A 12,141-nucleotide genomic window follows, 5' to 3' on the forward strand; every position below is an offset into this window, starting at 1 on the left:
CCCCACAGCCAACTTCCCAGACCAGTGGGGAGCCCTTTGGTTCTGGATGACATGGTGTCACAGGATGGGGGTTGAGCATTCCTGGTCTAGGACATCAGTATCTGCCACCTTTATAATTCCACTTTAAACTTGGCAAATTGCCTTTGGAATCAGCAAGATTTCTTTGCAAGCTCTTAAAACTTTGTTAGAATTTTACTGCAGTTCAAATAGTTATACTGAACTAATTAACTCAGGCTGCTATCTTGTCAGCCAATGAAATATGAATGTTAATTCTTTGACCTTTTTAAAGTTAAAAAGGAAGTTTCTGTTATGAATATGTTTTACAACAAAAGTCTATTAAAATTTAAATTTACCTCTGCATACATTTTAGACTATCAGTATTGTATGTAAATTGGATTCAGAATGCAAAGACAGGCAGTCTGCGGTGCTACTGCCTACAAAATTAAAAATAACTTGATGGGTTTTACATTGAAGTAAAGAGCAAAAATACCACTAAATTTAGTGCATGTAAAGAGCAGGCCTCTTCTCCATTTTTTCTGTACTCCAGTTTACAAAGTGCTTTCTAAAATGCTAAATATGGCCTCTAATTTTGATAGAAAGTTTTCCAAGGAAGCAATCGTTCGGTCTGACATTAATTTTTCATAAACAGCATGGGCCTCCCACATTTAGAGATGTATTTAAAACATCATATTTGGATAATATTTTTGAAATGCTACAGAATGTGGTTGTAACAAGTGAATGGTCTGTGAAGACTGGAACCATTAACTTGAACAGGATTTTTTTCAGGTTTTAAAAAATAGTAATTCTTGATGTTGAAAAACAAACTATTAGTATATTTTAAATCTTTGATATTTAATGTTCATGAAGGCTTTCCTTAACATTTTAAAATCCTATTATTGTAATCAAAATACAAAACGTGTCACACTTATTCTAATATAAAACCCACAAATGAGTTATAGCCTTGAAATTTCACAGCTAATAAATGTTTTCACAGTTTGTAAAGTTCATATTTCAGTATTTCAGCAGGCTGAATAATGAAAAAACAGATTTATAAATATATTTTTGAATAAACTATTTTATTTTTTTATCTGCTGCTGGGGAACATATTCTTGGGGATCCATGAACATTCTAAATACTTGCATGCAGTTGTGACCAATGTTTGAGAGACTACAACATCATTTCTCATTCACTATAAAGTGACATTAAGCAATAGACCTAATTTATTCTCCTATTTTGTCCAATCTGTTGGCCAGAACCTGATGCAGTATAAGATTGGCTTAACTTTAAATGTATATTTAATTGAGGTCCTGAATCATGAAGAAGAAATAATACCCTACAAGCAATTGAGCAGCCATAAATAGTAAACACTGAAGTGAACAGTTCATGAATTTATACTGAAATATTTGGCAAATATTGTAAAATTGTGTGTCTAATGACAAGACAAATTTGTTGCATTTCAACCATGATATGCCAGCTATGCAAGTGGTTCTCAACTGGTGGGCCAATGAAGGGCCCACCAGTTGAGCAATAAAGCTGAATAGAGAGGTAATCAGGGGATCTAGCATGTCCCCAAACATTTCTGGTGCCAGGAAGAACCACACTGAGAAACTGGGCTGTGATGCATGTTCTACATCCCAAACAGGAAGTAGAAGAGCCTCCTTCATTCTGTGAGAAAAAATGCTATTTAGCCCAGGTATAGCACAGTGACAACATGCTTATGCTGCTTCTGTTCCAGAACTACCAGTTGGAGACCTAGTTTAAAAGTCTCTGTAGCCTGCCTGACAAGAGAATCATAAGGGATGTAGACTCAGATTTACCCACAGACAATGTCCATTGGGCTGGGGGTGGACATTAATGCCCACAGTGCATTGGGTTGTGGGGGACATTAGCTGTGGGTAAGGAGATAGGTTTGAGAGAATCCCCTGTTCAGAGTCAAATTTGTTGAGAAACACTATACTATGCAGCCAAATTTTAACAGAATCAATATTTACTGAAGACAAAACAGAGCTTTTCTTTACAAAGCACATTTATTCTTATTCCACAAAAAATACCTTAAGTTTAACTATATACATGGCTGATGTTTAACTTGATAGTCTACATGTTACACAACTTCTCTAAATAATCTGTAAAAAGTTTAGGTTCTCAAACATCTCCTTAATTTGGACATTGTGGGTCCTGACAGATGTGGGGGAAAAAAGCAACCCTACGCTGTATTGGAAGCAGCAGCGCATTAATTTGACCTGGTTTTACAGCATCTGTATAGATCAGGTGCTTTAGGGGGGCTTTTTGGCACATTAGCTAAAGCAATTCCATCATTTTGATGAAAGCGCCAAAGAGCCCCACTAACGTGCCTGATCTCTACAGATGTTGAGAAAGCTGGGTACAGCTAATGTGTCGCCTCTTCTGGGCATGCGCTGGGCTTGATGCGGCAGGGCGCTGAGTTTGAAGTAAAGCACTGATTTTTTCCCCCACATCTGCAAGCAGCCTATGTTAATAGATTGTACCTTTTCCACTGATGAAAGGACAGACTTTGATCCCTTTCTGTTCAGAACTGTAACTACAGCCTTTCCTTACAGTTGTGGTTTCATGGCAGCCACATGTGTGTCTACAACAACTGCCTACATAGAAACTTATTATTAGAAACCTATTTAATTTTAGCTGTTTTAGATGGAAATTAACAGAGAGTAGAGTTAGCACCACGTGAGTTGCCACATTTCTGCTTACTTCCAGTGATTCTCCAAAGACCAGTTTCTGAGAAGCCCTAGTTAGGCTAGTGACAGTATTCGAAAGAATATGACTTTAAACATCTTCCTTGCTGCTAAGACATCAGCTTACCACAGAGTAGTCAGAAAATGTGTGTGTGTGTGTCTGTGTGTACACATAGCTAATTCTAACTTGCATTTGGCCTAAACTTTCTTTAATATTTTTATTAAAAACAAGTTTCAGATATAGTGGAATAGTCTAAAAATAATCCATATGCCTCTCCCTAGTTGTACTTACATGGGAGTTTTACTTACAGTATAAAAGTATATGATAATTTAAAACACTAAGGGGATTTATAAACATACTTTTTTGCCCCACAATGTGCCAGAGATCTGCTGCCTTGGAGCAGATTCAATTAATCGAGTTTGCACCGCACACAAATTGAGGAGAACTGTGCTACGCTGCATGTAGTTGTATAAGCGGCAAAATGAGCATCAGCATGCAGGAAATGGTGGCAGTGTACTTTTGAACTAAAGCTCCTCCAATGTGTTTTAGTTCAAAAGCATGTTGCTATCATTTCCTCAGCACTGATGCACATTTCACTGCTCATACAACTGTAAGCATCGCAGCACCAGCGCTTTTGAAAACACCTGGTGCTACGGTGCTTGCATATACAAAAATACCCTAAGAAATGTGCTGTAGAGACTCTCTTGGACTTGCAGGCGTATGGACTAGATGAGTTAACTGACTATGCCATCTTTAAATTGATGATTCAGTCACTGGTTGGAGATGTAGACTAGAAATTGATGTCACCTTCTAATCAAAGCGTCAAAAACATAGGAATGTAGAAATAGAAAGAGTCTCCAAGGGACCTTCTGGGCCAGCCCACTGCATTTTAGGCAGTTATTAACCAAAGAATCCCTATAGTTGCTACTGCAAATTGTCATACAGAACTGCAATGGACAACATCTTAAAACAGGCAAAAATGACCTATAATGTCATAGATAAAAGCAGGGAAGATGAGACTACTGTCAATATATGCTTAAAGGTCCTAGGAAAAGTACAATGCCCCTTAACAAACAAACCCCACCATGGTCTGTGCCAGTATGACTTAGGAGAAAAATTCCTTCCTTATCCCAAATGTGGTGGTTGGTATAACCTTGAGAGCAAGAGAAAGTCTAGGTTGGAAAGTCTGGCTTTTCTAAGTATCAGGGAAAAAATAAAATCAGTGCACCTCAATCAACCTCCCCCCCTCCCCCCACTTTAGACAAAAATATCCCCCATGAACTCGTAACATTCATGATGAAAGGGGGGGAAAAAATTACCTAATCTTACCTGATCAACAAAAACCCTGGGTTGTGAGATAAAAGACTAAGGGTGGAAGCATGACTTATGAGAGGGGACTTGACAACAGTCTTTAAATACCTGAAGGGCAATTACAAAGTGGGTAGAGATGGGTTAATCTCTGTGCTTATCAGGAACAGGACTAGAAGCAAAGGCTGCAATTTTCAGAAGGGGAGATTTAGGTTAGAGAGAAGGAGGAAGTTTCTGACCAGGAGGGTGGTCAAACACTGGAGAAGTTGTGGAATCTCAAACCTTGCAAGCTTTCAGGGGCAGATTGGACAGACTAGCTAGGATGGTTTAGTCAGGGATGCTCCTGCCTTGAGCAGGGGGCCGGAATAGATGCCCCTTCCATCTGTAATATCTTATGAGGCATAGAAAGCTTTTTAAGCACATTTGTGAAAGATACAAAATTCAGAAGAGTCGTGAACACATTGATGGATGTGAGCGCAATTGAGAAGGGTATTGACAGATTGAAAAGTTATCTAGAGCTACCAGGATGAAGTTCAATGTGGACAAGTGCAAGGTGCTACACTTCGGGAGAAATAATCAGAAACAAAAATACAAAATGGGGGACACCTGGCTGGATGGGACCTCTATGGAAAAGGATTTGGGAGTCTTGGGAGACCTCAGACTCAATATGAGTATGCAGTTGCACAAAAGGCAAATGCAGTTTTGGACTGCATTGATAGAAGCATTAGTACAAGATATGGGAGGTGATATTGCCTCTCTACTTGGCACTGGTTAGGTCTCATCTGCAGTATTGTATGCATTTATTGTATAAATTTAGATTGGATATCCATAAAAACTTCTTCACTGTGAGAATAGTGAGGCAGTGGAATAAACTGCCTAGGGAAGTTGTGGATTCTCCATCACTGGAAGAGTTCAAGAAGAGGTTGGCTAGCCACTGGTGAGAGATGATCTAGGCACAGCTATGCCTATTTTATACCAAGGGTATTTCCCGTGCTTTTGGGCTTTGCTGCTTGCTCCATCATCACTTCCTCCCCTTCCCTTTTTGATTTCTGCTATGTGTTTCTGTGTATTTTAAGCCTACCCCGAGTCTTTGGGAGTTGGCTTAAGGCTGGGGACTTCAACTGGGGTGTGTCCATTCTCCTGCTAGGAAGAAAGCTTGGAGGTTCCTGGCTAGAGGATCTTGCCCCTCCTCTCAGGGTTAGACTGATCACCATATTTATTCAGGGCCTGAGCTGAAGAATCCAGTTTATTAGGGTTGTTTCAGAAAATGTGGAAAGCTGAACAACATTGCACTTCAGAAGCTGAGCTACCAAGACCTTGATCTAAACGCATCATTGGGAATCCTTACTAGCCCAATGAAACATGAACTTCTGGTAAAAATCCTGTTACAGGGCTGGTAATTTTGCATGCCAGGACTTGTCCTACAACTTTTATAGCAGTAGAAGCAGCAGCAGCAGCAGCAGCAGTAGTAGGAGCAGCAATATTGTTATAGCAGTGATAATCCAGGAAGCATATGAGAAGCACACTCCAAATCAAATTGAATAACACCTATCCCAGTGAACTACTTGGTCAAATACAAGATATTACCAAATGGTTTTTCCTGATTTATAAATATCTGCAAACAAATATAATCAGCATGACACAGCTTTTAACAGTACTGCTTAAAAGTAACTGTGTAACAAAGTTTCACCAATGGTGAAGCATAATTTCTGAATCGTTTAATGCTATAATAACTATTAACTAATTTTCAATAGCCAAATATGTGCAATTGACTGTTTTGCTTTTTAATTGCTTGTCTTTCTTGGCTTCTTTTGTTTTCAACATCTGCAAAAGCAGAATTTGTTTTATTAAGTAATTTTTAAAATTTCAACCTATTAATTATGGTTGCTTGTTTTGGGGGTAACATGAAGGATCATGCATGGTTAATAGTGGGAAGAAAATCCCATTTTATTGAGCACAATTCCACACAATATCAGAATTGAAAGTGAGTTTTCCAACTGTATTTCTTATTAAAAATAATTATTTTCAACTAGAAACTCTCTAGAACAAATGAAATACAGTGATCTATCTTATGTAGGAGTGGAAAATAGTTAGAAAAATACTACTGTATAGAATTATTTTAATAAAACTGACCTGCAGAAGTCTATTTTGTATGGTGGTTACTAATACCTCATCAACCATGTTATTTCCAAATATTAGCCAAACACTAGTTTTGATTGTGTTAATTTGTAAACAGGCACGTAAAAAAAAACCACTTTTATTTATAATTAGAGATATATGCAATACATTTGTTCATTCTAGGCTCTGTAGAATCTTATTTTCAGAGCTATAGATCTGCCAAGACTATAATAAAAAACAAATTTCATGCATTCATTGTCCTCACCTTAAAATTTTACACTAACCCTACTTTTTACAACTGTGGAATAACTATCAACATGTAGCTAATATTAATATAATTCACAAAATAAACTCAATAGTCTCCTGTTCCATAAAGCATTTATTCTGAAAAAGTTCAACAGGGGTATTCAGAGAAAGATAACTCTTGCCCTCTGGGTCCCAGGGATTGAACCACAGATTTTGGCTGTCAGACCAGCAGCCCTAACCATTACACCATAGAAATTTCAATATTTTTATACTGAGTTGGATTTGTATAACTGCTACAAGTTTTTTGGGTTTTTTTTGGATCAGGGCTCCAACGCTTAGTTTATTAATCTGTTATATAATTTCATAAGCATTAACAACATTATAAAAACTAAATAATAATGAAAAATAACTTTAAAAGAATGTAAGCTAAAATATAAATTAAATATAAATAATAAATATGCTTGTTGCATACATTTGTCTTTTTAAGGAGATATATAAGTACTAAAATAATTTAACTTTTTTGCTTAAAACAAGAATTTAAGAACCTAATTAATGTATTTGGAGCATATTTATTGTCTTCAAGCAATCAGTCATTCCAACTAAATGCATAATCAGTGAACAGTAAACAGATCAAATGAATGAGAACACAATTTTTATTTGCCCAGTAAACAAAAACAGTGTCTCCTTGATACACTATAAAATTGTCATTATTGCCCAGTTGTAGTGATTTTTGTCTTTTATAGATACCTAGTGATAAAAAATGAATGCAAAAGAACAATAACGGTTGGCAATTAACAGTTTCTGATGCTTTGTGCAAACACTAACTGATGACCATAATTTCCTACAATTGAAGTTAATGTAAGACTTCTTTTGAGCCTTGCAAGGCTTGCCAATCACTATTTCAGTGAGCAGAAAAACACTTACTAGATCTTAATCACAATGTAAAATAAAGTCAGGTGACTGAAAATCTTGAATGGAACAGAACTATATGGAACTTTTTCTTAAAAAAAGAACTCCTACTACTTGTGTAGTACACACACATTTCTCTAATATAGGAAAGCTAATGGAAAGGCTAAACTGAATTCTATCTGTTTCAGTCACCTGATTTTATTAATATTTTAGTAAAGGCCCTAATCTTGAAAATAATTAAAGTTTAGGCCTTTGTGGCAGAATAAGAGAATTCAGTGGGAACTCCATACATATAAAATGATTGTATATGGATCTGTAGTTGACTGAGCATTGACATTATAATTTAATTACAGTCAGATAGGCATGTGCTAAAAGAAAATTTTTCTCACTCTACATTCCCATTAGCCCAAAGTGCATTAATATTTATATCTGCTAGCTATGGAGCACACATGAGCTTTATATTGCATATCACCTCTCTCTGTTCACTTTTGTAATAGATATCATGGGGAAGTACAGAAAAAATGTAAGGAAAGATTCAGAATCATCAGAGAAACAGAAAGGTTGACACATAACTAGTAGATGAGTCAAGAGAGCAAAGGCAAAGATGGTAAGAGGTGTTTTGGGGACAGGAAATGGAGACATTAAACAAGTCAAGGGAGAAAAGGATGTGTCCTTGAGTGAGTCTGTACCATTCTGCTGTACTATTCAAGGCTAAAATAAAACACCAGGGAACTTAAAATGCAGTAAGAAAAAAGAAAAGTAGGTTTTACACAACTGAAAAAGGATTCAGGCCCCAGAATGTGTCCCTCTCTTGTCAGTAGAGGGACACAGAAAAATTTCTACAACTGGAAGGACATAAATAAAGAGAATAAATTTACATATGAGAAATGTGTTTTCATTTTTTCATTACTTCATAGACATTAGACATTAGGGCTGGAAGGGACCTTGGAAGATCATTGAGTCCAGCCTCCATAACTTGTTTGGCAAATGTTATTCTCACAGAACAGGTTTACTAAGGCATTCAGAACCCACCAAACTCTGCTTTCATAAAGTTCGGTTAACATTATTTTGAGTTAGCATCAAGCCAATGCTGAGCACTTTTCAAAAACCATGCTTGGAATATGAACTCTGAGGCAGAGGAAGTGGAGATCTTGAGAGGAGTGAACATTTAAAACAGGGGACAGAAAAATATTACAGAGCATTACAAAATGTTGTAGGAGACAGGTAGAATTAAACCTTTAAGTTTGAAGAGAGACAGCAGAATTATGTTCAATGGCCTTTTTCTACTGCTGACCTGTCCCTCTCAGAGTGGCATGTCTTTTTTGGAAAAAAACTGAATGAATGCTTGTATGTTCCTAGTTTCTACTGGGAGAGCAGCGATTCCCCTATTAGAAACATAACACCTGTACAGGGCATCTGACAAAGCAGGTTGTTGCCTACTGTGACAGAACGCCTAGCATGCCTGTCACGTTAAGTGGAGAGGCTGCCTGAGAAGTGGCCTGCAGGTGGTGAGGGGGTGGGAGGGTAATGAGAAGGCCACCTGACCAGGGGAGGGCTGGGTTTGAGCCCACAACCTGAGCGGGTCAGGCAGTCTTGTCCCGAGAGCCATGAGGAGAGGAGCTCCTGACTTTAGGACTGCAGCCAGGTTCCTGAAAGGACTATGGCACTGAGGAATGGGGGTGGACAGAGCTGTTTATGCAGGCAGGTGGCCTTTACTTTATGAAGGAACCTAGAGAAGGGCTGCAGACCTGGGAGACAGAGGACCTGAAGCACATAGGCCACAAAAGGGGCGAGAACCAGGCACAGCAACTTGTAGCCCAGAGAGGGCAGGTAGGGCAACAGAGTCCAAAAGGTGTCATTTGGCTTGAGGTAGGACCAGGGACCAGGAGGAGGTAAATGAGGAGCCACAGCCAGAAACTACCAGGGTCAGGGAACCCAAAGATCCCAACTGGCCTGAGGTGAGGCCAGGGCCCAGGAAAGGCCTGAGGTCCAGGAGGGTCCACTGCCAGAGACCAATGGAGCCAGGGGCCTGAAGTCCAGCAGGAGGTGGAGTTAGAGCCTGGTAGGGCAGGGTACAATGTGTGGGATTAACCCATGTAGGCATAGTGCCTGGGTGAGGAGTATGAGCAGAGGTGTTAAGTTGGATTAGAGGATCCATGAGCCCAAAGAGGGACTGAGAGTTGGACTAGAGGGTCCATGAGCCCAGGGATGGGCTGTTTGTGGGACCATGGGTTCCAAAAGACCAGAGAGGGTCTAAGTATGGGCACAAGAGGCCTGAGAGCCCAGAGAGGAGCTGTATATGAGGTCAGGGGGTCTGAGAGCTCAGAGAGAGGGGCTAAATTGGACTAGAAGGTCCATGAGCATAAAGAGGGGCTCAGAATCGGACTAGAGGGTCCACAACCTCAGAGAGAGGCTGAAAGCCGGACAACAGTGTCCAAGAGCCCAGAGAGGGGCTAAAGGTAAAAACAGGGATTCCAAGAGCCCAGAAGAAGAGAAAGTAATTTGAATGAATGTTGAGTGATAACACCTGTGAGGCTTGGGTCTGGTGTAGGGAGGGTTGGAGCCATGCAATTAGCCCTTAAGGCAATGACCACAGACACCTGTGGTCCTGAGAAGGAGATTAAGCTTGGGAAGCATCAGGGCAGCTCCCCTTATCTAACTTAGATACATCAAAGTGTGACAGATGAATGAAGGTGTGACTGCCTAAAGAGACTTAAGTGGCTAAAGGCTGAGGGGACTCCAGGAGTTCATGGCTACCCCTGGATGGAGCCCAGATACTGTTACAGAAGCTTATGCATGTCTGAATGAGTTAGTTTCTAAGGTGCAACTCTGCCAAACCTTCTACCTGACTTCAGACTACCCGAGATAGAGTTAACTACCTTTCTCAACTAGCATTGAGTAAGCCACAATTACAAGAGGGAGGGCGAGTTTCTGAAAGCACAGAATGGTTGAGCTAAGCTGGCTGACAGTAGTTATGGCTGGGTACTCTGGTCCATTCACATTCACTTTGTAGGGGGAAACTCTGGCTCTTGTAAAGTTGTCAAAAGGAGCTACACCACATCCTAAAGTAACTTTGCTGATACTGGCTGCCTCTGCTGAAGGCAAAGGGGTGTTTTGGGGACAGGAAATGGAGACATTGAACAAGTCAAGGGAGAGAAAGATGTGTCCTTGTGTGAGTCTCCCCTACAGCAGCTGTTTTGCAGGCAGCAAATCTTCCAGTTGCGTGATTTCAAATTGCCACCCTGTAGCTTTAATTTTCTGCTGACAGATGCAATTGACTCCCTGCCAGGATCTTCTTTTCTCTTCTCTGCCTCAGAGCAAAGTTTTGTGGCTCTGTACAAAGTTTAGGCACAAACATGTTTGACATCTTCATGTCTGTAGGATTTTTCCACTGTTTTTTGAATTAGAGGTCTGCAACGTATAGCCCAGAGGCCAGATTCAGCCCATAAAGGGACTGGATCCAGCTTGCAGCAGCTCAGGGAATCAGCAGCATGCTCCAGCTGAAGCACCAGAGGAGTCCCAAGGTCCTATTGCCTGAGGTGTTCAGTATATTCTCTCTGCTGCAGCAAAAGTGGCATCCACTGGACCCTAGTGCCTTCCTTTTTTCCTTTTGCATCTTCTGATTATGTAGTGGCAAATTAGGAGGGGGAGCGGCAGGGGCTGAGTTGCCAGCAGCAGCCCATGATGGTGAAAAAGTTGCCGATCCTTGCTTTAAGTGAATGTATGGAACAGATCCACAAATGGTGAAAATCAGCTCGACACTCCTGAAGTCAATGAAGTTGTCAACTGAGTCATGTCTATGTTTTCAACAATTTCTAAGATGTGATGTGAGACAGAACATTAGATATATTTATTTATTCAATAGTAAGTAAGAGCAAGAGACAACACCTGTGAGGCTTGGGTCTGAGGTTTGCTGCTTTTCCTGTGATTTTCTATTGTCCGTCCCTCTGTTTTCAGGCTTCCCCTGCACCTTCTGTAATCTCCCCCGCCCCTTCCCCTCCTGCAGCTTCCCAGTTCCTATTAGCTGTCCTGAACTTTTTTCCAGCTTCCAGCACCTACTACCGCTCCCTGCAACTTCTCTAGCTGCCCTGGAGCCATCCTCTGGCTCCCTACACCCAGAGTCCCTCTTTAACACCCACACTTTCCCTTAGTCCCACTTTCCCTGTCCCCATCTAACTTTTCAGCTCCCCCATAGCTCTGGCTTCAGTCCCAGACTCTGTGCCAGCATGCTTCCCTGGTCTGCAGGCTTTGGGCATTCTCTTTTAATCAATTAAGATCAATTAACCTAAAGTTAGCCCCAAGCCTCAGTTCTTCAGCCCAGGCCCCTGTAGTCTACCAGTTCTAATCCCGGTCCTGGTAACTTTAACTCCTTACACTTCTACTTTCTTACCCTAACCTTTCCCCAGGTATCCCAAGTACACCAAGCATGTATGTATATGTATGTATGTATATACATACACATCACAACACCCAACTTAGGAACTCACCTGTGTGTATGTGTAGGTGGGTGGCATGTGTGTGAATTATTGAATATATATATATATATACATATATAGATAGCATTGTGTGTGTGTGTGGTATATAAATTAGTAATCCACGTATGTGTATTGGATGTGCAGGTGTTGGTGACTAGTAACTGATTCTGTCTAAATGTGGTGTGTGTAGTGTGTATTGGCTTAAACTGGTGATAGGTGTGCATGAACCTAGACTAGTTATTTTGAACTTGTGTGTATCTGAGTTGCTAGTGTAAGTGTGTGCATGTATGCACCTAGTTGATTTGTGTGTGTTTTGTATGTGTGCAATTGTGTCACACCCTCCTGTATAACAGCACAATATTGAGATTCTGAGAGT

The 12,141-nt window shown here is 40.2% G+C and overlaps 1 protein-coding gene across 1 annotated transcript in view; it reads right to left on the bottom strand.

Annotated features, from left to right (window-relative positions):
• Positions 1 to 12,141, bottom strand: part of SNTG2 (syntrophin gamma 2) — a 625,784-nt gene that overhangs the window by 46,572 nt on the left and 567,071 nt on the right. The gene's annotated exons all lie outside the window — the stretch shown is intronic.

The sequence above is a fragment of the Alligator mississippiensis genome, chromosome 1 (genome assembly GCF_030867095.1).
Source record: "Alligator mississippiensis isolate rAllMis1 chromosome 1, rAllMis1, whole genome shotgun sequence".
Classification (NCBI taxonomy): Eukaryota; Metazoa; Chordata; order Crocodylia; family Alligatoridae; genus Alligator; species Alligator mississippiensis.